General features: G+C 45.5%; 1 long non-coding RNA gene across 1 annotated transcript in view; it reads left to right on the plus strand.

Moving 5' to 3' along the window:
- The window catches only part of LOC129384997 (uncharacterized), a 307047-nt gene extending 296826 nt beyond the window's left edge, over positions 1-10221 (plus strand). Inside the window, exon 3 of the long non-coding RNA XR_011894628.1 lies at positions 9986-10221. This is a non-coding gene — a long non-coding RNA (uncharacterized lncRNA). The remainder of the gene's footprint in view (positions 1-9985) is intronic.
- The last annotated feature ends 12113 nt before the right edge of the window (positions 10222-22334 follow it).

The following is a 22334-nucleotide window of genomic DNA, read 5'->3' on the forward strand; positions in this document are numbered from 1 at the left end:
TAAATGCGAAGCTTAAACGTCTTCCAAATTTTCTCCCTTGCGGACACAAGACTGAGCCACTATCATCAGCTCACCCATTCCCCTACCCCCCTACGCTTTCACTAGCGCATACACCATGTTATCGCCCTTGTAGTTTATATGCAACATGACAGCGACAACAGGAACGCGCCTGGACCGTCGGTATGATTGCTATCGCAATAATATAAGAGTATCCAGCAAATGAAGAGTCCCAGGGCCCATTATTTCCCGCAAAAAACTAAAAAAATAGAACTTTCACCATGCCACAATTTGGTGCGCCGCAACAATGTCCTTTATTTCTATTGTTGGGTGGTTCACCGATGTGAAAAAAAAAAATTTGCAATGGAAAGCATGTTGGGCACAATCGAATGTCTACTTTGCGCACCTAATGTGGCTGCTGAAGAAATATTGAAAAAAACGTGAGACTGCTTGGTCCACAGATACCCATACGCACAATGCTGAGTACCTCCTAGGTATACCTTGTGGCGCAAAATACATTTCTTGAAAAGGGACACAAGAAAGGAAGACAGTGAAGCGCCAAACTACCAAGTGTTTAATGGCAGCCTGAACAAACGTATAGAAGAAAAGACAACTTCCGCTCATGCGCAGGGAGCCAAGGTGGGACCGAACAACATGGTCATGACAACATACTTTGGATAAAGCACATTTCTGCGGAATACGATAAATGTATCGCTGACGCAATCAGACCCTTTCCTTCTAATATAAAACGCTTACAACAACTCCCTTGCAGTTTGGTCCCTACTTTTGCCAAGAATCAGTACTTTTAAATACATTTCTTGAAAAGGGACAGAAGAAAGGAAGACAGTGAAGCGCCAATCTACCAACTGTTTAATGACAGCCTGAACAAACGTATAGAAGAAAAGACAACTTCCGCTCATGCGCAGGGACCCAAGGTATGACAGAACAAATCTAAGAACAAATCTAAGAACAAATCTAAGAACAAATCTAACAAATCTAAGCACCAACTTGCCCAAGAAGAAGTCCTTTTGCTGAGTATACTACACCGGCGAGACAAAAGGCTTTCCGCAGACGTTGCAATAACATCGAAGTGAAAGTGATGCCCTCAAGCGAACGCGTTCCAATCCGTCTTGTCCCCACAGTGATGGGGGCGAACGACCATTGTTTATTTGTCTCATCTGTTAGCCAGTAATCGTCCAAAACTCTGCCAGGCCATAATTCAGGTAGCCAGAGAAAAACGAACGCGCACCGAAGTGCGCCGCGCGGGGTCGGGGCAACACGCGAAAAACGCATGCGCTCTGGCTGGCTCTGGCAGCCCGCGGGTAGCGAGACCAAGAAAATTGAAGAGGCTGAGTGTGTGCTCGCGAATAAAAGTCAAAGTAGAAAAATAAATGAAAAGCGTAGTCACCTTTGCTGGCTTTAGTGTCTTGCCGTGCATGCTTTGGCGCAGGTAAAAATAAATGATATTCATTTCTGTGACAGGACGGCACAAATGAACCACCGCGACGCTTCGTCTGATAAGACCTCGTTGCGTGCTTTGCCAACTTGTCTAATAGTGTGTTTATTTGGCTTGCCTCGTTGTATGGTCCGATGTACGACTTTAGAAAAGTCAATGCACCTTTGGCATCAAATGATTATGCGAACATTAAACCCACAAAGTACCGATATTCAAATTCTAAAGCACGACTTTGGAAATGTCAATGCACCTTTTGCATCAAGAGTTTGTGAGAACTTTATGCCCATAATGTCTCGGATTGAAATCCATGCGCTCCGTAGATTCCGCGTCCTCCGCAAGGTGCCGCGACGAGCCCGCTCGCTATCAAAACTCCCCTGAAACTGTTCTAGGATAGAGCTGCTTGCGTTATGTGACCGCACGTGCATGGGCGTTGCCCCGTAATCCAGCCCCGGCTCGCAATGTTAGCGCCGAAACTTCTTTTCGAGCATAAAAAGACATTCTAGACAAAACCCAAAATGATTTCTGGCGCCGGGGTTATTTTGTCGGTGGTGCATGAACGCACAAAAAAAATTTCGGGGGGGGGGGGGGGGGGGGGGAGGTCTGAAGCCGGTTGACTTACGCTGGTGGTTCTGCCTTAAACAAGTCAAACTAGCATTTAGAATCGCAGTCGCTGGTGTATAACAGATGCGAATTCAAAAGACAAGCACAAGTTAATGGAGACAACAGAACTCATCACAGGCGTTCACTTACGGCTAATCCTTGCAGAAAGACATGCCATTTAATATGCAGAAAAGGATCCTCTCGGGAATCTTTTCTCGCCTCCGTTAATTCGTGCTCTCTCTCTTATATTCCGCATATTTATCTAGTGGCCCAATAACGCACGTTGCCGACAGACAGAGAATTTCAAAGCTCAGTTCTTCCATGGTACAGGCGCTGCGTGTATAGCTTCGTTATCATAACTGTCTGCGAAAAAAAAATGAAAAGAAAGCAGCTAACCAACCATGGATACATTGAAAGCACAAGCGCAGTACAATCGCTCGCGTCCTGTGAATGTGCCCTCGTGTGGTCCCGTATGTTCTTTCTCTTTGTTCTTTCCTTTGTCTTTCTTATTTTTGCGCTAGCAGCTGTCTATGCCACCCAATATGCACCAGCTAGGTCACCAAGCTGTCCTTGTTGCGCAGCCTCTGCTGTGCTCAGGTGTATTTGCACCCGATGCCCGATCAGCTCGCGCGACGCCTCAAGCGAAGGCGCGAGCAACGCCTGGGTGGCGAGGGAGCAGACGTACCAGCGCGCAGCGAGCACACCGTGCGCGACGAGTCTCCGCATCTGCGTGGCCGTCTGGTCCTTCCGTGCGCTACTCGCGTAGGCCGCCCCCCACAGGCCGCAAGCCCTCGTTTATCAAGGAACGCGAGGGGTGCCGCTACGCATACCTAAGCGAGAGACCGAGATACGTGCCGCGTGTGTTTTGCATAAGCGGCCATCATTCTTTTTTTTCTCTTCCCCGGTCCTAGCGCGCACGCAGGGCCAGGAGCGCGCGAGAAGATACCAGCCGAGATGCGCGCGCAGCCCTTTCCGCGACCGCCAGGTACACCCCCTTCGAAGTCCTCCCACTTAGCAACCTGCCCACTGCCGTAGCGCCAGCACAACCCCCTCCCCCCCCCCCCCCCCCCCCTCCCTACATCCTCCGTTCTGGCCTGCGGGAAATCCGTGCAGTGTGCGTAAGCAACAACTCACTGCGTCTAGCCAAGAACAGCGACAGCTTGCCGATAGACCGGCGTCTTCCTCGACGTGTTCAAAATGCAGCCACGTCGCCTTTCATACAAACTGTCAATAAGACTGCGACGAAAAGAACGCCTGGCGTCGATATAAAGCTCTCCCCAGGGTATATGTGCTTTGCGCAGTCACAGAAATGCGATGCAACCGTCGCCGAAAAAATCGCGCTACTTTTTGTCATCGTTCTCCATAAACGGCCTCCGTATACGCCCACTCCGTCTTCAGCCTCACTGCACACTTTTTTGTTGCAGCAAATGCTCCTTCTTTCTCTCTCCGAGCGCCCTCTCTCTCTATCTCTCTTTCTCTAACTGGCACTGGCGCCACTGCTCGGGTCGCTGTATAGTCACCCAAGCACAGTTCCAAACCAGTTCGACAAAAAGAGCCATTTGTTGCGTCTCTCTGGCTTAGGCTAAGATTGCAGTCGCCGACGCCGACGCGCAGATATAGTCTCTCTGCCCGGCGGGATTCCATTTCCTCAACTTGGAAGCGAGATGGGAACCCGCAGAAACAAACAAAAAAGGGGACAGATGCAGGGACAGAAAGAAGTACGAGGAGCCGGATTAGACACCACGACACTTCTCGAATGCCAGACGCGCGATTATGCCTGGAATAGAATAAGATGTAGTGTTCGGCATCGCCGCTGTACGAATGGTCCGAGAAAACGCCACATCAACGGTTATTTCCCAGAAAGTTTGAGCGCTTGAAGGAAAAGAATCGCAGCTCTTGCTGCGTCGTCATTCACTAAATTACCGCGATTATTCTCTTTACACCCGCTTTCCTTGGCAGAGCCTGCACTTTTATGTCGATCTCGTGATCACGTATACCGATGTCTGCGGAGACTGAAGAAAAAAAGAAACCGGCGTGCCGTGTGTGTGGGGCACAGCCTGATAGGGCTCCTTCAGTGGACGCCGCCGATAATAAGTTAGGACACAAAAAAAATATATAAGTAGGTGTAATCTGTACTGCCTCCATTTTAAAGAGGACGGCCACTCTCATTCGCTTTCTTTTTTGTCGATTTAGTCGGTTTTCAGCCATAAAGCAGACCGTCGGAGTGGAGTCATCAGCTCGAAGCGTTTCCCTTTGGTGGTCTAGTCAGATGAAATACAGGCTTCATAACATCTAACCCAATCTCTTGCAAGAAGCGGCTCGGAGAGGGTTGAATGACCGTCTGCGACACCATGTATATACTGACCGTTGTAGGACATAAAGACGGGCTTGTTATTCTTTTCTTTCCGCTGCAATGCAAAGCTGTCGTTTTCCTGACCACCCGTGAATGCGAAGTACGGATCGACGCTACTGAAATTGTCTGCTATGACTCCTAGAGTGCGGGAATCCTGAAGAGAAGACGGTCATCGCTACAAATGAATACGCAACGGAAAAAGAAACGCAGGGGTTCGAAATGCGGGACCTAGTAGATCTGTCGACCTGCCCCCAACCAGTCACAGTCACGCCCTTAAAAGTTACATTTCCTGCTTTAGCTTTTACAATTCGTACGCGAACATCTGCCTGGAGAGAAAGAGCGATTGATCGTAGCGTACGAGTAGCACCAGCCTTACTTGGAGTGATAACGTCAAATCTGCCAAGTGGAGATCGTAGTTAACGTGACATGTCTGATGGCGTTTCGTAGGACGCAGTCGTGTAAAATGCAGGTTAGCAAACGTTCCGGCAGACGCCATCTCAGGATGGGTGTCGACGTTAGTGCCATAAGCATTGAAGCAATGCAGCGGCAAACCGTAGTGCCACCACCGAAAAGCATCGTGTAGTGGCACACCGAAAGTGTTCCTGAAATGAGTTTCTTCTCTGAGAAGATGACATTCCTATTTGGCGCAGATGGAGGCATAGAACTCATAGAATAGGAGGCGGCTGGTGCCTGCCTCTTGGCTTTTGTACATTTAGCAAACTATTGATGACCACCAATAAGGCAAGAGCGTTGTTTATGTGCATGTCCAGTGTGTGCGCGTTGTTTCTGCTTGCAGTACTGTACGTTACGGTATTCTATTCTTTCGAGAGAGAGAGAGAGAGAGTGATAGAGAGAGAGAGAGGCAGCACTTGCCACACATGATTCAACGAAGTAGAGCATGTACACGATCCCATGTGTTATTTCCGAGGAAAAAAGTACACGGAAAGCCACTTCACGTGCAGCTGCGGAGGAAACGTTCTATTTATTTTTTTTTCTTTTCAGGCACATCTGCATAGTGACTATGTACATGGGAATGCAACGTAGCGAGGACGTGGGTGGAACTGATACAGAGTACGTACTTTCATTTTGTTAGTGCTTTGTATGTCTTGCTGGAAATGAACTGAATAAATTGAAAATGAGGGCGTTCTACAGTGAATTGTCGTTAGAGTTATTGTATAGTTATGTTCTGCTAGATTTCTGACATGAAAACCTTGGTTGTGTGCTTAAAGCATTAGGTCACGAGAATATATATTATACAGTCATTGTTCTGCGCACTATTGTTAAATTATTCTGCTAGTTTTAAATTACAATGTCTGGATACTCTTTTAGCTGTTATTAATATTCTTCAGCCATAAATTAGGACAGAATAGATAATTTTGTCATAGCTGGATAATTTGTTTTCCGTGGCGCTGACGACTCTGAATGAGAGTCAACGTGGTGGGCGTCGTGCATTTTCTAGCGAGTCTTACTAAATGCGGAGTAATTAAATATCGACTCACTGGCAGCTCAAAACACGCACGCAAGTTAAATTAATGGCAGCAGGCATTACAAGAAAGGAGAAGCTGCTTTGACGAAACTTGACACGTTGAACATTTCGTCAAACATGCTGGTGCGCTCACTAAAGTGGTCGGGTGCAGCAATAATAAAAAACGTTGAACTGAAATGGAGTCAGGTTGAATACGTACAGGGTTCAGTTTACCCTAATCGCGATTTCCTTAGTTTGCTTTCTTTCTTTTCGACCCCTGGAAATATGCAGGAACAAGAAGGTTTGCGCGCAAACTTCTGCAGCGTGACTGAATGGGAGATAATCATTTGCGGGACTTATGTAGAGCTGTAAAATATATCCTTGCTCGTGTAAGCATGAATTCTGGAACGCGTGAGACGTTTGACCACAGCCAATGTGAGACAAGTGCGAGTTTGAACCGCTGATGCCATCGCCAAGTTCTTGCTGCCATGCTCCCAATACTATAGACCTTTAATTTGTCCGCAAACTTATTACCGTTTGCCGTTTAACGGGTTGGCAGGGGCGTAAACGTGAGCCGCCGGGCTAGTGGTGTCACCTGCTGGCGCCGAGCTCAACCAGACAAATAGAGAGCTGTTATTGCAGCAGCCAAGTGAACTCTACTTCGTTGCTGGTGTACATTTTCGGCAGCAGCGTATTCGTGGACACATTGCACTGTTAAACGGTTTTTCGACAAGCACACTCATGCAACATGAAAACGTGTCCAGAAAGCATTGGGGTTAGATGAAGCGTCACACTATGTCGCTAACAACGTATGGTAGCAGGGTATTACGCAAACGTCGTTGCGTATACGCTGCTAATACCGGACCGGCTACACAATCTGTTCTGTACATAGTAAACCCTCCCGGAATTTACTATTTCTGACTGCTGCTGCTGCTCTTCTTGTTTTTCTTGTTGTTGTCTAGCCGAACATCTCATACACAGAACAGTGATAAAACGAACCGGCTTCTATGTAGCCGCACCTGTACTACTACTACTACAACTAGTACTACTACTACTACTACTACTACTACTACTACTACTACTACTACTACTACTACTACTACTACTACTACTACTACTTATACTACTACTACTACTGGAGACGTTCTGGTAGCCAACATGGTAGCCGAGCTCTTTACGTACTTACGCAGCGAAATAAATATATTCAGTAGTACAAATATACGTTTTCAAGCACCTATTGTGCATATTAAAGAGAATATCTCTATGCCTTCCTTACAAGGGTTTGGCGCATGTGCTCCGTCTACTCCTTGATGAGTTAGGTATGCCATTCCTGGAGGCAGACAATAGTAAACTGGGCTGATCCAGACGACGGCAGGATGAACAGTGGGCCCATGCTGAAGAAAGTTCAATCCATGGTCGCGAGGTTGCCGAGGGTCACGTCAGGTGCGCGTTGTCTTGCGTCTTGCATGAGGTGAGTTCTGCGTTTGCTGATTGCCAGGCGGGCATATGAGCATATAAGCAGGTGAACACTTTTAGAGAATTTCATAATGATCACTTGACGAAAGCATCGTATCATATGAATTTGAAAATGTGAGTTGGATCTACAAAATGTTTTCTTCGTTGATTGCAGCGCAGAAAGGCGCTAGCTCCAGAAACTCTGCTAAAGACTGGTGCGACGTACCAACGCTTCAACGCAGTTGCACAATGATTTTCTTCACTTATGTTTTCAGGCGACTAACGCTCTTTGCGTACTTCGGGCGTTTGGAGCCGTCGTCGTGGCGACTTTTACGTCGACTCAGCGGCCCAAGCTGTCTCATAGCTTGGGCCGCTAAGTGTGCGATCGTGTCGTGATGCCGTCGTGGTCCTTGCATCGTCCTCATTCCAGCTTCGTCATCAGACTCATGCCATACCGACGTCGTTCCGTAATCGCCGTCATACAGCCGTCGTGCATTCGTTGTCGCCCCGCCGCCGTGATGAAGTCGTAGTCGTTCGATGACAGTGTCCTTCAATGTCGTCACATCTCTTTCGTTATCCGATTCTCGTCATGGTGATGTCGGCCAGCGATTGTCGCCATGTAGAACCAGTGGCCCCAGCTGGACGTAATCAGTGGTTCCAGCGACCCATATTTTGAGACTGCACAATCTCCGGGATCGGCCCACGAAAGCGGCGACGCGAGATACATTCGCAAAAACTGGCTTATTATTAATTTACTATTACTAGTTTATTGTAGACCGTCGAATAGCCACATACCACGAAAAGCACATGTGAAGCTCATTCATAATAGCGCATGTTGACACACAAATCCGAAGTGTAGCATAAACATGTCACCGTACGACACGACGTTACACCTTCATCTCGGTGTATATACAAGAAAGAAACCGGATTTTACGACAGGAACCCTGAGGAGACGGCTGCTTTGCTTTCGCCACCTAGACGGAGATGCTGGTTTCAGCATCTAACCGCGGTCATTCTGCAGAGAATAGATTTAACACGTTCGTGGCACACTTTTCGCTAACAAGAAACGACTTTAAAGCATCTACATCCCTGACCACTTTACGGATCTGAGGATGATATTCTGCACGCATTTCTGGTCCTAACCGAGGATTCTTTAAACGGTGGAAAACACATCACTAAATCACCCCGTTCTCTGTATAAAGAGCACTGTGCTGCACCATAGATACGAGAATATGAAATAAAAATAATTACGACCCCCACGTTGCGGAGGAAGAAATAGCAATGCATCGGCAACGACGGCAAACGACAATGTCGAAACCGAAGGCTGTGCCAAAACAGATGCTGTGCCTGCACGGACGCCGTGTGCGTGGGTGGCATGCATACTATAAGCCGACTTTTCAGGCACCGCTTGTTATCTGCGGGCTTGCGAATAGTGCCGTTCGCTACACGTGCAGCATGGCACAGTTTGCTCTCCACATGCACGCGCAGAAGGCATGGGTTCTTTTCAGTACCACTATTTGCTCTACTTGCAGCTTGTACTCTAAAGTTGGCGATAACGTGCAGAGGAGGTGAGGCACCGTACGGAACAAAAAATATGGGATATTTTGCATTAGCCGTCCTCCTAGTAAACTGCTCCGAAATTTGGCACCCCGTTAGGTCATGCCACTAGCCTACGGCAAAGCGCTCTTGAACACTCACTGCCGTTCTATGTAATTGGCATTGCACACCCACTCGCAGTGCACACAACTTTTCGCATTCGAGGAATGTATCACAAGGAAACTGTATACTTAAACATGTACGCGCAAACAGGCGCGCGTTTGTGAGGTTTAATTTTATTTAACTGGTGAGGTTATTCGCATGAAAAAGTTTGCATGCTGCTGCACCTTTAATGTATCACAAGGGATGAAAGGAGGGGTGAAAAAGAAGAGGAACGCGCACACATCCATTCGCACGGAAACTGGGAATTAAGTGTAGGTCACTCCAGATGCCATGAAATGAACAAAGTGAAAATTTGATTTTGATGGCGCCGTCCATAAAAGCCTTAGTTATCCTCTCCCTTTTTCCACAGAATTGCACAAAGTGTTTGACACTACCAAAAAAAAAAAACAAGAACCATGAGCCACCATAGCTTAGTAAAGTAAGTAACGAATGTTTCACAGGCAACAACGGTATCGTATCTTTTTGTTGACAGCTTCAGGTCGTTTTGGCATTCCCGTCGGTGCATTTGTAACGTCTCCAAAGCATGCATCTATCGGATTGTGCACCAAAGGATTTATTAGATGTGCCATCGCGAGCACCATTACCAATTGCGTTTGAAAGTTTGAAAGCTTATTTAACATAAATAACGTATACAATTACAACGTAACTCTACGATTAATAAGCTGTCTCTAAAGGCAAAAACAAAATTGTTTGGACTTGAAGCATTCATTCGAAACAAGGTTATTGTTAATTTTCCGGGAACAGGATGATTATTAGAAGGTAAAATGTAGGTCGCAGTTCCATTTCTCAAATTTTGCACTGAAACCGCAGCACCGATGAGTAAGTGTGGCGTTTAACAATTACGAATTCTTTTTCTTTTTCTTTTTCATTAATGCCATTGTAACTGATAAAAGGTTCTTGAAACTTGCTAAGCACCGTCTCTGACTTCATTTATTTGCAGACGTCACCGTGTTTCGTGACCGTGGGTGCTGCGGCCTGGAAGCTGGCTTGCCGAATAGGCCAACCAATCACAGCGAAGCATGCGCACCGCGAGCGCCGCTGGATTGCTTGCAGCACCACCAGATGGCACTCGCCTCCGCGCATCCGTGGCAGCGGCGGCGCCGGCCGTCTGGGCGAAAGAAATAAAGAGGAACCGGAAAGCTCGGTTTCGCGCATCCGCGGCTGGATGGTAAAAAAGAAGTAAGCGCTTCTTGCGGATAGAATGGATTCGAATTGCGAAACGTGCGTATGCGCATGCTGCCTCTGAAACCCTGATGCGTTCAAAGCGTTCGTCGTACTCGCTAGTAAACAACTCCGCTTAACAAGCGGATCGGTATAATTTGTGTGCTCCTGTGCATGCGTGCGTGCGTGTGTGCGTGTTTGCGTGTGTGCGTGTGTGCGTGTGTGCGTGTGTGCGTGTGTGCGTGTGTGTGCGTGTGTGTGTGTGTGTGTGTGTGTGTGTGTGTGTGTGTGTGTGTGTGTGTGTGTGTGTGTGTGTGTGTGTGTGTGTTGTGTGCAATCGTGTTTCGGCTCTTTGTGCACTCACCAAAGCGTCGCTGTGTATAGATTTCAAGTTCTTGGATCTCCTGCATTTTTAGTTTTATGTAGTCTCAACTTTACCTGAAGAATTCGTAAGCTAGAGCAGATAGGGTCAAGATTCATGGCGTCAGAGCTAGATGCAGCGGTAACTTTAAGGCGGCTGGCCACCCATCTTTTACTATTGCATCGTTTCTGGCTGATATGCCTCCGCTCACGGTGGCAGTTTTCCTGGTATTTTATTTTTTCATAATACCTTACATCTCCACTAAACGGTATTGAGTAAGGAGGACAACAGTTTCTACATAAGGTAAACATATAGCGTCTCATAAAAAGGTAACAAAACAAAGAGTACTGTAGAACACCATTATACAGGTTTATGAAGCAGCGCATTCAGGTTATCACGAAATGTTTCACTCTTTGAACATGGATTCGATGTGGTGCGTAAGATTTTTACATTGCGCAATAGCGCGAGGCAAGTTGAATTCACGATTTTATTATGAGGCACGCCGTACTGGGAGACTCCGTGTTAATTATTACCACCAGGGGATATTTAACGTGTCCCAATGCATGGAGCGCCGGCGTTTTTGCATTTCGACCCCTCGAAATTCGGCAGCCGCTGCTGGGACTTGATCCATTTGATCCTGCGACCTTGTGCTTAGCAGCGCAACACCATAGCCGCTAAGCCACTGGGGTGGGAAGCGATGATGAGTTAAAAGCGCGCGTTTGAATATGCATGCGCACGAAGCTGACCGTGCTGAAGGCGTCATGACGTGTTCACATGTTCATAAATCGGCAGGCGGTGAGATATATTGGTGCGATCGTACCTGTTAATTAAACATGGAGGAGTGATTAAGTGGCGAGTTTCGAATTACTGAAGTTAAACGTCTTTTTGAAACATCTAAGCATTTCTATGACTACCCAACGAGTAAACCCGTCCTTCCATCCGTGACGTATGACGACCGTTTTCAAGATAGAGCCCGCAACAGCGAGCGAATGTACCTTCGTGCTGTGTCTCGCGTCAACACGAACTAAGCGGCAAGAACACAGCGCCTACGAAGCTATCAGCACTCAGCGCACTCTGTCCCCTTCGCACATCACTTTCAAGATTGGCCCCATGTGGCCGCGCGATAGTCAATGGCCACCCGAGAACAGTTGATCACGATCGATAATGGTTCGATAGGACGGATAATGTGCTAAAGAGCGATAACAGCTTATATTGGCCGGAAGGTCATCAGCGCACCGGGCTCCGCCACCTGCAGTAGTTTCTTGCGTCATCGATTCACCTGGCGCCAACGTCCGCAGCACTTCGTATTGCCGCAGCACTGTCGTTTAACTGGTCGCGTGACCAGTATAAGAGACGGCCGCTACATGCGTTGCTCAGTAAGATCACGTGTGAGGTGGACACCAAGATATTTGTACGATGGATTAAAATTTATGCTAGTACTAATCAAATAGTGAAACGATGAATCAGTGCGTTTGCGGCTAAACGAAATTAGCTAACACTTAGAGTCGTTAAAGGACATCTTCCTAGTTTTGCACCAACTATAGGTTAGGTCAAGGTCATTTTGGAGAGTAGAATGCTCATCGAAACATTTAGTAGTGCGGTAGATGATGCACTTACTAACGAACAACCTAATTTGGGGTGACATGTTCGACGGCAAATCATCAATGGATATTCAAAAGTTTAGTGCACCGATTACTCTACCTTGGACGACACCAGACATCACTCCTCAAAAGTTTCACGAAAAGTTTATTCATTACTGTAAATTGCTTAAGCAAAGACAGGAAGTCTCCAAGCCAAGATAGTACTAATGAATATAAACAAATGGTGGACACCTTGGAAATCAAACGGCAATGCGGTACAATATCGAAAGCTTTAGAGAAACCAAGAAAGAGGCAGTCAGTTTCATCATTAGCGTTCATGTTAAACAGAGTGTCAGTCGTAAGTTCAACTAAGTGCACGTCACAAAAATAGCCTTTCCTGAAACCATGCTGATTAGAGAAGAAAATGTTAGGGGATTCCAAGTGACTGCAGATATGCAAAGCTATAACATGCTCAAGTAATTTTCATCCTATGCATGTTAGTGAAATAAGTCGATAATTACTAGGAGAGTACCTGTTACCAGATTCGAAAACGGTAACAGCCCTATAGCGATCTTCCAGCCCTCAGGTAGTTCACAGGGATAACTATTGGTTAAAAATGAGAGATGGAATGCGACTGGAAAGATTTATAGTATTTTTTTTAATTTGAGCTTATGTTATCAATACTAGATGAAGTATTGACATTAGGGCTGATATCATGTTGGAGATTCCTTCGGCAGTGACGATGATTGGTGGCATAAAAACGAAGTTTTTCTCTGGAACAAACGGCTCACTGCAACAATCTCCCTGTGTAGAAACAGATGAGATATATGCCTCGAAAGCAACCGGGCAATCTTCATCAGAAACCGTAGTTTGTTTTGCATGGTGTATTGCAATGTGTCTAGTAGAATTACTGTGGCAAAAAAAAAATATGAATATTGTTTTTTTTTTAGTATTATCACTGATAAGTAAAGGCAAGTTTTGAGAGTAACATTTTATTTTAGCTGCGCCTAATGCTTCACAATAAGCTTGTAGCATAAGAAGCCACCAAACAAAGGCACCAAGGGCAACGCAGGGGAAATTGCTAATTGAATTAAAGAAATTATAAATTACTGGAATTGAAAGCGGACCAAGAAACAACTTGCCGCAGGTGGGTAGCGATCCCACGTCTTCGCATTACGGGTGGGATGCTTTACCAATTGAGCTACCGTAGTGCCGTTTGCCCCTTAGTTTCTGGGGTATTTATGTGTTACTACTAGAACGTGCTAGAACTAACCCTGAGAATGTTAGCGGGCACCGCCACTCACAAACCTTAGCGGCGGATGTAACATCCTTTGTGCCGCAGGCATCACGTGTACGTGGCGCCTGTGGCAGTATCAGATTCGACGCAAGACTGCACCGTTGCTCCATATGTTCTTTGCTTATATAAGCTGCTTTATACACTGAAGCACAAGATTATCTGGAACGCCAGTTCATATTGACACGTGTACTTGTTTAGCTTTATCGGGCGACCACGTTTCACCGCCTAACAAATCTTATCGCACAGTGCAGTGCGATAAGATACGCGCCTGCATGTATCGGAAGTTTCTGGAATGTTATCGATGGCTTCGTCCGATGTCTGTCACCGAACCAAGTGTAACCCGATTGCATGTATGCGCGACGCGAATTGTCTAGAACTTTGGGGAAGACACGCGGGTCCCAGTGGGGACCCGCGTGTCTCCACAACAGCGTGTCTCTGGAACATTCTACGGCTGTGTATAGAAGCCGACGCGCTTGACCCGCTGATCAGATTTTCGACCATCGCCGACTGTGTTCGCCGTTTTCGTTGAGCATTGACTGTAGCCTGTTTTTTCGGGGCACATCTTCACCCAATAAAGTTAGTTTCCCCATTCAGTTTTGCTGCTGTCTCCTCAACCGTCACTACCACGTGACAATATCATCGCACACATTGGGAGTTAATATACCGAAACTTGTGTCAAACTGCGAATTCGAAACTTGTGTCATACTGCGAACACGCCGGCTACAGTTTACAAATTGCAAGATGCGCCATGATTTATCAGGTTACACATTTATTGATTTTTATTACGATTATTTAGTCTGATTTCTCATGCAAGTAGTGTCTGCCTGATAGGGAATATGCGTGTCTAGACAGACAACAATGGACTTTTGAAGGGTTTAAGTGTTGGCGGGCCTATCATAAATCTCACATCTTGCTTTGCTGCACATGCACGAAAAATACTGTATCTTAGACTGTATCATTCTTATAACTATTTCTGTCCAATAAGAACTGCTTGCGAGTCAAGCGCTGTCGTGTCTACTCCCTTTCCGTGTCCGCTTCTTCTGTGCGCTTCACTCGTAACTCAACTGTCAACGTCAACCAACTAGCCCAACTCGCCATGTTATTGCAGTAACGTCTCCCTCTTCAACGTCTCCACGTGATCAGGCCGAAGTGTGGTTGACGCTTCATATGATATGTGTTACAATAAGAAACGTGTTATGCCCACACCGATGTGCTATAAACAGTCTCATTATTTTTCATTCTTCTTACTCGCTTTTTTTTAATGCATTTTCCCATTAACGCCTTTCATGCATGGACGCTGCTTCAGAGAATGTGTGCTGCAGCTCCGGTAAAATCACGATCAGTGCCCTCCGGTCACGGGGTGCCGACTGTCAAAACAATGACGTGTCTTACTCTCGAGAGACGGGCCTTGACGTACGTGAGATTACTTTGTTGGGGTGACAACAAAGAAATTCTCTATATACCAGACTTATTTCGAAGGAATAATATGTAAATATTTTATGCATATTATTCCGGCCACGTCATTTTCGCCCTTTGTATCTAATTAAAACAAAAATAAGCGCCTTCATGTTCACTTTTCCACTCAAGGCTGCTCACACAGTGCGCAACAGAACACCTATTGTGCCTAGCAGGACAACGGTGTTACGCTTTCGCGGCTTTGAAAGAAATCAAATACCACGCAGTTAGAAGTGTCATACTTCTGCAGTCTAAGGAAGTTGCATTCAGGAGTTATTTGGAGGTTTTTTTTATAGCTTTGCTGCACCAGAAGACGCATGATGATGCCTTAAAATGAAGTAGGACAAAGCTGTGCAGAGACAGTAACTAATTTAAGCGTTGCCGGATTTCTTTATTCATTCTCACATGTATTACTCTTGGCTTGTGTGGGTTACCGTTGTTATCATACGAACCTCAGTATATTGTAATACCGCAGAAAAAAATAGATGGAGCACTTACGAATGCACTCTTTAATTTACGTGAATTACGAATGTACGATAACTCGTGAAGGAGTCTTAGCCATGCTTCTTAAACTTGATGATAGCAAATCACCAGGGCCTGATTATATACCTAATGCTTTCCTAAAGCGTTACGCCGAACAGATATCTGTATTTCTGACTGACCTTTTCCACCTATCACTTGCTTCAGGCGAAATACCAGCAGATTGGCGCAAATCACGTGTTGTCCCAGTTGATAGAAAAGGCGATCCTTTAAATGCGTCGAACTATCGGCCAATCTCCATCACAAGCACGTGCTGTAAAATGCTGGAAGTTGTTATAGCATCATACGTTCAGCAACTTTTAGAAGACAACCCGGTATTATCAGAATCTAAGCGCGGTTTTCGAAAAGGGTTATCTACTGTCATGCAACTAATATTGACTGTACATGAACTGGGATGTGTCTTGGACGGGAGTGATCAATCAGATGTGTTGTCCCTAGACTTCTCCAGAGCGTTTGACCGGGTTTAGCATGCAAAATTGCTGTTTAAATTGGAATGTATTGACCTTCCTCCTACTATTGTTTGCTGGATGAAAGCCTAACTCAGCGATAGGAAATGGTGCGTCACCATTAGGAACGGTTCTTTTCGGTTGTTAGATGTTACCTCAAGTGTGCCCCAAGGAAGAATCTCGGGCCCGCTCCTATCATTTTCATTTTTATCATTGACCTGCTAGGTATTATTCCAAGGGAAGTATCTGCCTGGCTATTTGCCGATGATTGTGTTGTGTTCAAAGAAATTACGTGCACAGAAGATCAAGAAATATTGCAGGACACATTACAAGATATTTCCCACTGGTGTGCGAATTGGGGTATGCAGTTGAACCTTAAAAAATGGTACTTTTAATATTAACAAGGAAGACTAACCCGTGTATTTTTACATACCAGCTTCACAACAGTAATATTTTGCAGGTGGAGTCCTATAGATGCCTTCGGGTTACGCTAACAAATTAATTAACCTGGTCGAAACACATATCTGAGACTACTGCTGCTGCGCTTCGAAAACTGCGGTTCTTCAGGCGAGAACTTAGGACTGCTCCTGCCAGTACTAAACAGCTTGCATAGAACAACCGCGTGAGAGCTAAACTTGAATAAGCGGCGATAGTATGAGATCCGCATAATAATAAAAAAAAAACGTACAACTCGAGCGTGTACAAAAAAAAGCTACATGGTTTATTTTTGGCGAATATAAAAGACATGATTCACCATCCATGCTAATGAAACAGCACAACATACACACTTTAGAATCGCGACAGAAAGTTAGTCGTCTCATCTTTCTTAACAATTGCTTCCAAGAAAAAATAAAAATGAAATTGCCTAATTGTCTCAAAGCTCATTGTACGAGAAGGACCAGACACGCACAGAAACGTTAAGTGGAGCCAATTTTCCCTCGCACTAACACATTTAAAATTAGCTTTTTCCCTAGAACTGTATCTGATTGGAATGCCTTACCTTGTCATGTTTTTCAGACTAGTAATACTGCAACACAATTGGAACGTCACCTCCTTGTTTGATGAGATCTTGGAATTGGTTTTTCGATGATTGTCAATACGTGATTGCTGTTGATTGTTTGTTTTTGTTTTTGTTTATCTGCTAATATTGTTTGAATGTGCTTGCTATTTGTTGTTTAGCAAAATGATTGACTATGCCCCTCCTGCCAGGACCAACAAAGTCTGCAGTATTTGAAATAAATAAGTAAAAGTTCAAGAAATCGTAAGCATGCTTGCAGCAGTCTGTTGCGAGACAGATTACCTTTGGAGAAACATACAGGTATATTGCAGAGTAGCCTGTGGAGCTTAGCGTAACTAACACAGCAGAGAATGACTGAGTGCTCCAGGTGACTTTCTGTCTCCGTAAAATAAGCGGGAAAAAAACGTCGACTCTAAAATTGTGTTTCTTGCGAAAAGGCGTACGCCTTGCCAAAAGCAAACTGGCTTCATACACTGAACACAATATGTAGGAACCGGTGGGGTCGTACTCATTTGCATCTTGACATCTGCAGCACGTGCCGCCTGTCTGGAGAGTCGCCACATTTTTCTTCTATTTTTCACGCAGTTCTGAAGAATCACTCAAGCAAAAAAAAAAAAAAAAAACGCGGGCTTGGTGACACGTCTGTGCACGGCCCTTTCATTTTTTTCTTTATTCATATTTCTTTTCTAAGTGCACTCTCCTCCATTATGTAGCGTTGCTGTAGTCAGTAAGGGATCACACGAAGGCAGAACACAATCGCACGAGGTCGTTTGCATATGTCGAAAAGCAGACAAGCCGAACGCCGGTAGAAAGGTGGCTCTTTCGCGGCCAGATGTACACCGCGTGCCGACGAGACAACAATGCCCGCCGTCTGGTCACCGACGCCTGCCTTCTGCCCGGACGTCGCGGAGACAGAAGCGCGATAGGGTCTGCGAACCGCAAATCGCCAGGAGGCAAGCTGCCGAAAATACCGTTTGAACAACGCGCGAGGCAACTGTTGTTTAAAATAATCTGTTACCGCGGAGGGCCTGACAGCACCGGAATGACGTCTGTCCGTCACTGCGTTTCGCCCTTGTGTTTCCGTTTTAAAGACGTCCCGCTGAGTAACAAATTTCGAAATGCACGCTTGACTCTGCTTTTTTTTTTTTTGGCGCAGGGTACTTTCTTGGTGTTTCTTGAGCGTGCATATTCAGAGTCACGCGATTAGGTGACAGCTGGGGGCGAGCAGGGGGTCCTGTAATAAAGCCACGACACCTGACAGAGCGGGGGCACTAACCGTGTGTTCTAAAGAATGGCTCCCGCCAGTGCAGCTACGAGTGTAGAATAATAGGGTTACCAGCAGTTACCACTGAGCTGCCTCCCACGAGACCGAGACACCCGAGTTTCATCATGTATTAACGCATTACCACGTGGTGTTCATATATGACGCACAAAGAACAAGTTCTGTGCGTCAGTGATAATTCATAGCGGCTGGAGTACCTGACATGTATTTTGAATTTGTTTCTTCCTATCAAAATATGGTGCTGGCACCTCGTCAGGCAGCGCACCGGCTGTTTCTAAACAAGCAGGTTCTTTTCAAAACTCGTAGACATGAAAGCAGCGCAGAAATATGGTAGGAGGGTTTCTTAGCTCATTCTCAGTCTACTGTGGTGTTTTTGAGCGTGGAAGCCGTCGTGGTGGTTCTGCAAAGCTAATAATTGGGGGATTCTATGGGACACAGCATGCAGCAATGAATGGTTGTGTGGACGAGAGCAGAAATCTGTGTCGTTGGGCGAAAGCAAATCTGGTGCTAAAATGTACCGTTATGACAAGGAATACGGTTAATCAGCGCCATTATAATGAAAAATATATGAAGTAATGAACATACCAGCTCTTCTTGCGACAGACATAGTGGGGGGGGGGGGGGGGGGGGGGGGGGGCAGCCATCTTCTACGAGTTGAAGGCGCGAGCAACAACAAAGAATGCTCAGGGGAAACGGAAGAAGGTATTTATTTCGGCTTGCGTCAATCCCCTGAAACTCACGCATAGAAAAATGACATGGTGAAAGAGGCGCACTAAGGCTTCCACCTGAAATATTGAAGTTATAATTCGGTCAATCAAGGATGACATAATCGACTATTTAAAAGCTTGTTTATGCTGCGAGAAATACACCTGATATATTGCACCAAAGTTGTAGGATTTTTAAGTGGTTGTGATGCTTTTTTACAAGCTCTCTCTTATTCAAACGCCTTTCCCGCGGTTATAAATACACCTGGGAATGGGGCCCGTAACTGCACAGGGTATCACATGAGATACACGACTATTTGGGCCTGTAAAATCACAACTAGGTGTTTCTCTGTGGAATTCAAGCTTGTTAAGATATTTTTGGCATAAAGAAAGGCTCGTTTATTAATTTTTTTTTTTTGCTGAAATAAAAGTACATTCGCTAAGGGGTTAAACCACTCTGTGGCTTGTGAACTTTCGCAGCCGATAATAAAATACCGTTAACGGTACCAGTGGTATCACACGTGATCAATGCAAAGGAATATTTGGTATTTTCCCCCATAGGCCGAAGAATTCACAATATTGCAAGTCTTAGCATTGCGCTCAAGCTCTCTGGCCGAATTGACATTTTGTCGCCACGATATATACGTAGTAACTACATATCATATTGACCGCAAATAAAGACGGGCATAGCGGACGATAACACATGAACGACACGGGCCGTATTTGCGGTTATTGCGGTCAATATTTTATTTGCGGTCAATATGATATGGACTGAATACCAACTAGGCCAAACTGAAGTTCTTCTGACGTCGTAACTAGTTCTCTAAAGTAAACATACCTTCCTGGCAGCAACCAGGAGTCTCACGACGGTGGCGGCGGGCGCGGAGCGCCGCTTGTGTTGTTGCAGCGTCACGTGTACGTGATGCTCGTCATTCATTTGTTGGTAGCGTGTATAAGAGCACGAATATTGCAATTATTGGGTTTCTTTTTTTTTTCGCTGAATACTTTACGGCTCATATGGCAATTTACGAATTGTTGCTTGTGAGATCCTTTTTTTGGATCAGGATGCCCACAGCGCCTAGGTGGCATCACAGACGAGGTATATAGTCAGCAATAATAACCAACAAAATGAGGTGAAGTTGCATACTAAGAAGGAAAAAAAAAACAATACAATCGAAGAACACTCATCAACCAGTAAACCATAAACTGCCTATTATTAAACACGTTGGACAAACTAATAACGGGCAAAAAGAATGGAAGAAGGAATAGACAAAAAAAAAAAAGTCTACAAAAAATTGTCCAGCTACAGTACCAAGACTGTTATGGGGGAAAAATTATGCAAAGTTAGAAAGATGGCAAAAATATTGTGAAGATTCCCACGCATTGTGGGAAGAGATGTTATACGAACCATTTGGCGGGTACCTGGCATCTGGTACCTGGCAACTCGTACCGCAAAGCGATACCATGTGTACCAACGTGTTCGTGTAAAATGAGTCGTTGTGCGTCTCGGTCGCGAGGGTATACGTGTTTGTGACGACAACGGTATATATGCCGACGACCGCGGTGAAGACAACTCTATGGCGGCAACGGCATGACTTCTACGCCGGTCGTTTGACGCGGACTTGTGACAGGGCACTCGTTATTTAGTTTCTACGTAGGTAGGGGACAAACGTAAGCCAGAGGGACATAGATTGTGGCGTCATCAGCGACTACGTGCTATACAATCATTCGTACCTCATGACTGCGTCATATGGTGTACGTGTAAATCGACTTTGGTATTCGTACTACGGCGAAGATATGCTAGGCACGATTGATTTGGGCGATCATGAATTCGGTACAACGTCGCACAATTTCTACACAGCGTGCTGTGATAAAAGTACTTATCAAAAAGAAACCGGTTCCGGGGATGGTCCCACTTGTAACGAGGTGCCTCAGAGCACGGGCTGCCACAAGGAAGGCAGGGAAGCGGCACAGGGCGCAGACGCCGAGCGTTTCAAAGGGCTGGTTATTTTTGGAACGAGAGAAATTTGCGTACGGTTGTGGCCTATGGGTTGATGAAGTGTATCCTTTCGCCTACCTTTTAGAGAACCGTTGGAAGTCGCGATATTGCTGTAAAGTATTTCTTTCGTGCTTGTGAGCGATGTTGTGGCTGTTTTAGTCGCTGTGCGTGTAACTTATGCAGATATGTTTTAGATTTGTAATAAATTCCATGAAAAAGAAAAAGAAGAGCGATTGTGGCTTAACGGTTGCAGCGCTGGGCTGCTGTGCTAGACGGCAAAACTTCGATTCCACCGTCGGTAACACACTATTTTCTTCGTGCTAAAGCGAGGGTAGACAGCAACCTGCCCGCAGTAATGTGTCCGGAAGGAAGCCAAGAATGCTTCGCTTCAGAAGGTATCAGTTGAGGCAATATGAACAGCGTCTTGCGACAAACGATACCAATGACGGATTGTTTGCGCAAAGAACGATATCCGAAAAATATCTGATGCACATCTGCACTCTTTGACCTATTGCGTGTTTGATCTGGGTATAATGAAGCGAAAATGGGACCGGAGCAATTATTTCTCGCAAATAATAATTTCTGCCAAAATAATTTATGCCAAAGCTTTTGTCTGTGTCTGGGAAGTCCTTACGCCAATACTTTCATTAGGGCTAGACATTCTGAGTACCTAAAATACTTAAAAATACGTGAATCTTATAGTCTGACCCGAACTCCTTCTAAATTATTTACTTCTGTTTGCAGCCAGGCATCCCAAACGCAGCAGATATATATTAAAGTTCAGATATCAAGCCTTGTTCATAATGCATTCAATGGGACGGCGCCAAGAAAGCTTAGAAGTGAAATACACGCCGAGATATTTACAATCCATCACAGACCACGAATGTACTCCTTAATGCTATATGTATATTCATGAGGCCTTTCCTTCCTTGTAACATGCACATATACTGTTTCAGTCAAGCTAATGATTCTTCCGCAACTATCACGCCAATGAGAAAAGTTATTCATGTTGTGTTACAGAGAAGCGCAATCAGAATAATTAACACATATAAAAGGCAGTCGCCTGGGAATAGGTGCATGTGTGATGTTATGCCGTCATATGTGTCATTCTTGTATAGCAAGAAAAAGGGCGGACACAAGACCAAACCTTGGGGAACACCCGACGTTACCTAAACTTCTTTGACGCAACTCCAGTTACCACGGCCCTTTGCAGTTTCAGTCCCAAGTAATCGCGTACCAATTCGACGGCATGACTGTTTATATCATGCTGCATAAGTTGTACAGCGCCACTCTTAGGCGCCCGTTTCTGCCTTGAGCGTCGTGCTCGGCGTCGGCGTAACCAGCAGAACGAACGAGCCCACCGAAGGATGAAAAAAGAGAGCGAACACTGGGCACGGTGGGGGATTAAAGACAGCGATAGCGAAGAGAGCACGAGGAAGTGAGAGG

Source organism: Dermacentor andersoni, chromosome 5, assembly GCF_023375885.2.
Source record: "Dermacentor andersoni chromosome 5, qqDerAnde1_hic_scaffold, whole genome shotgun sequence".
NCBI lineage: Eukaryota > Metazoa > Arthropoda > Arachnida > Ixodida > Ixodidae > Dermacentor > Dermacentor andersoni.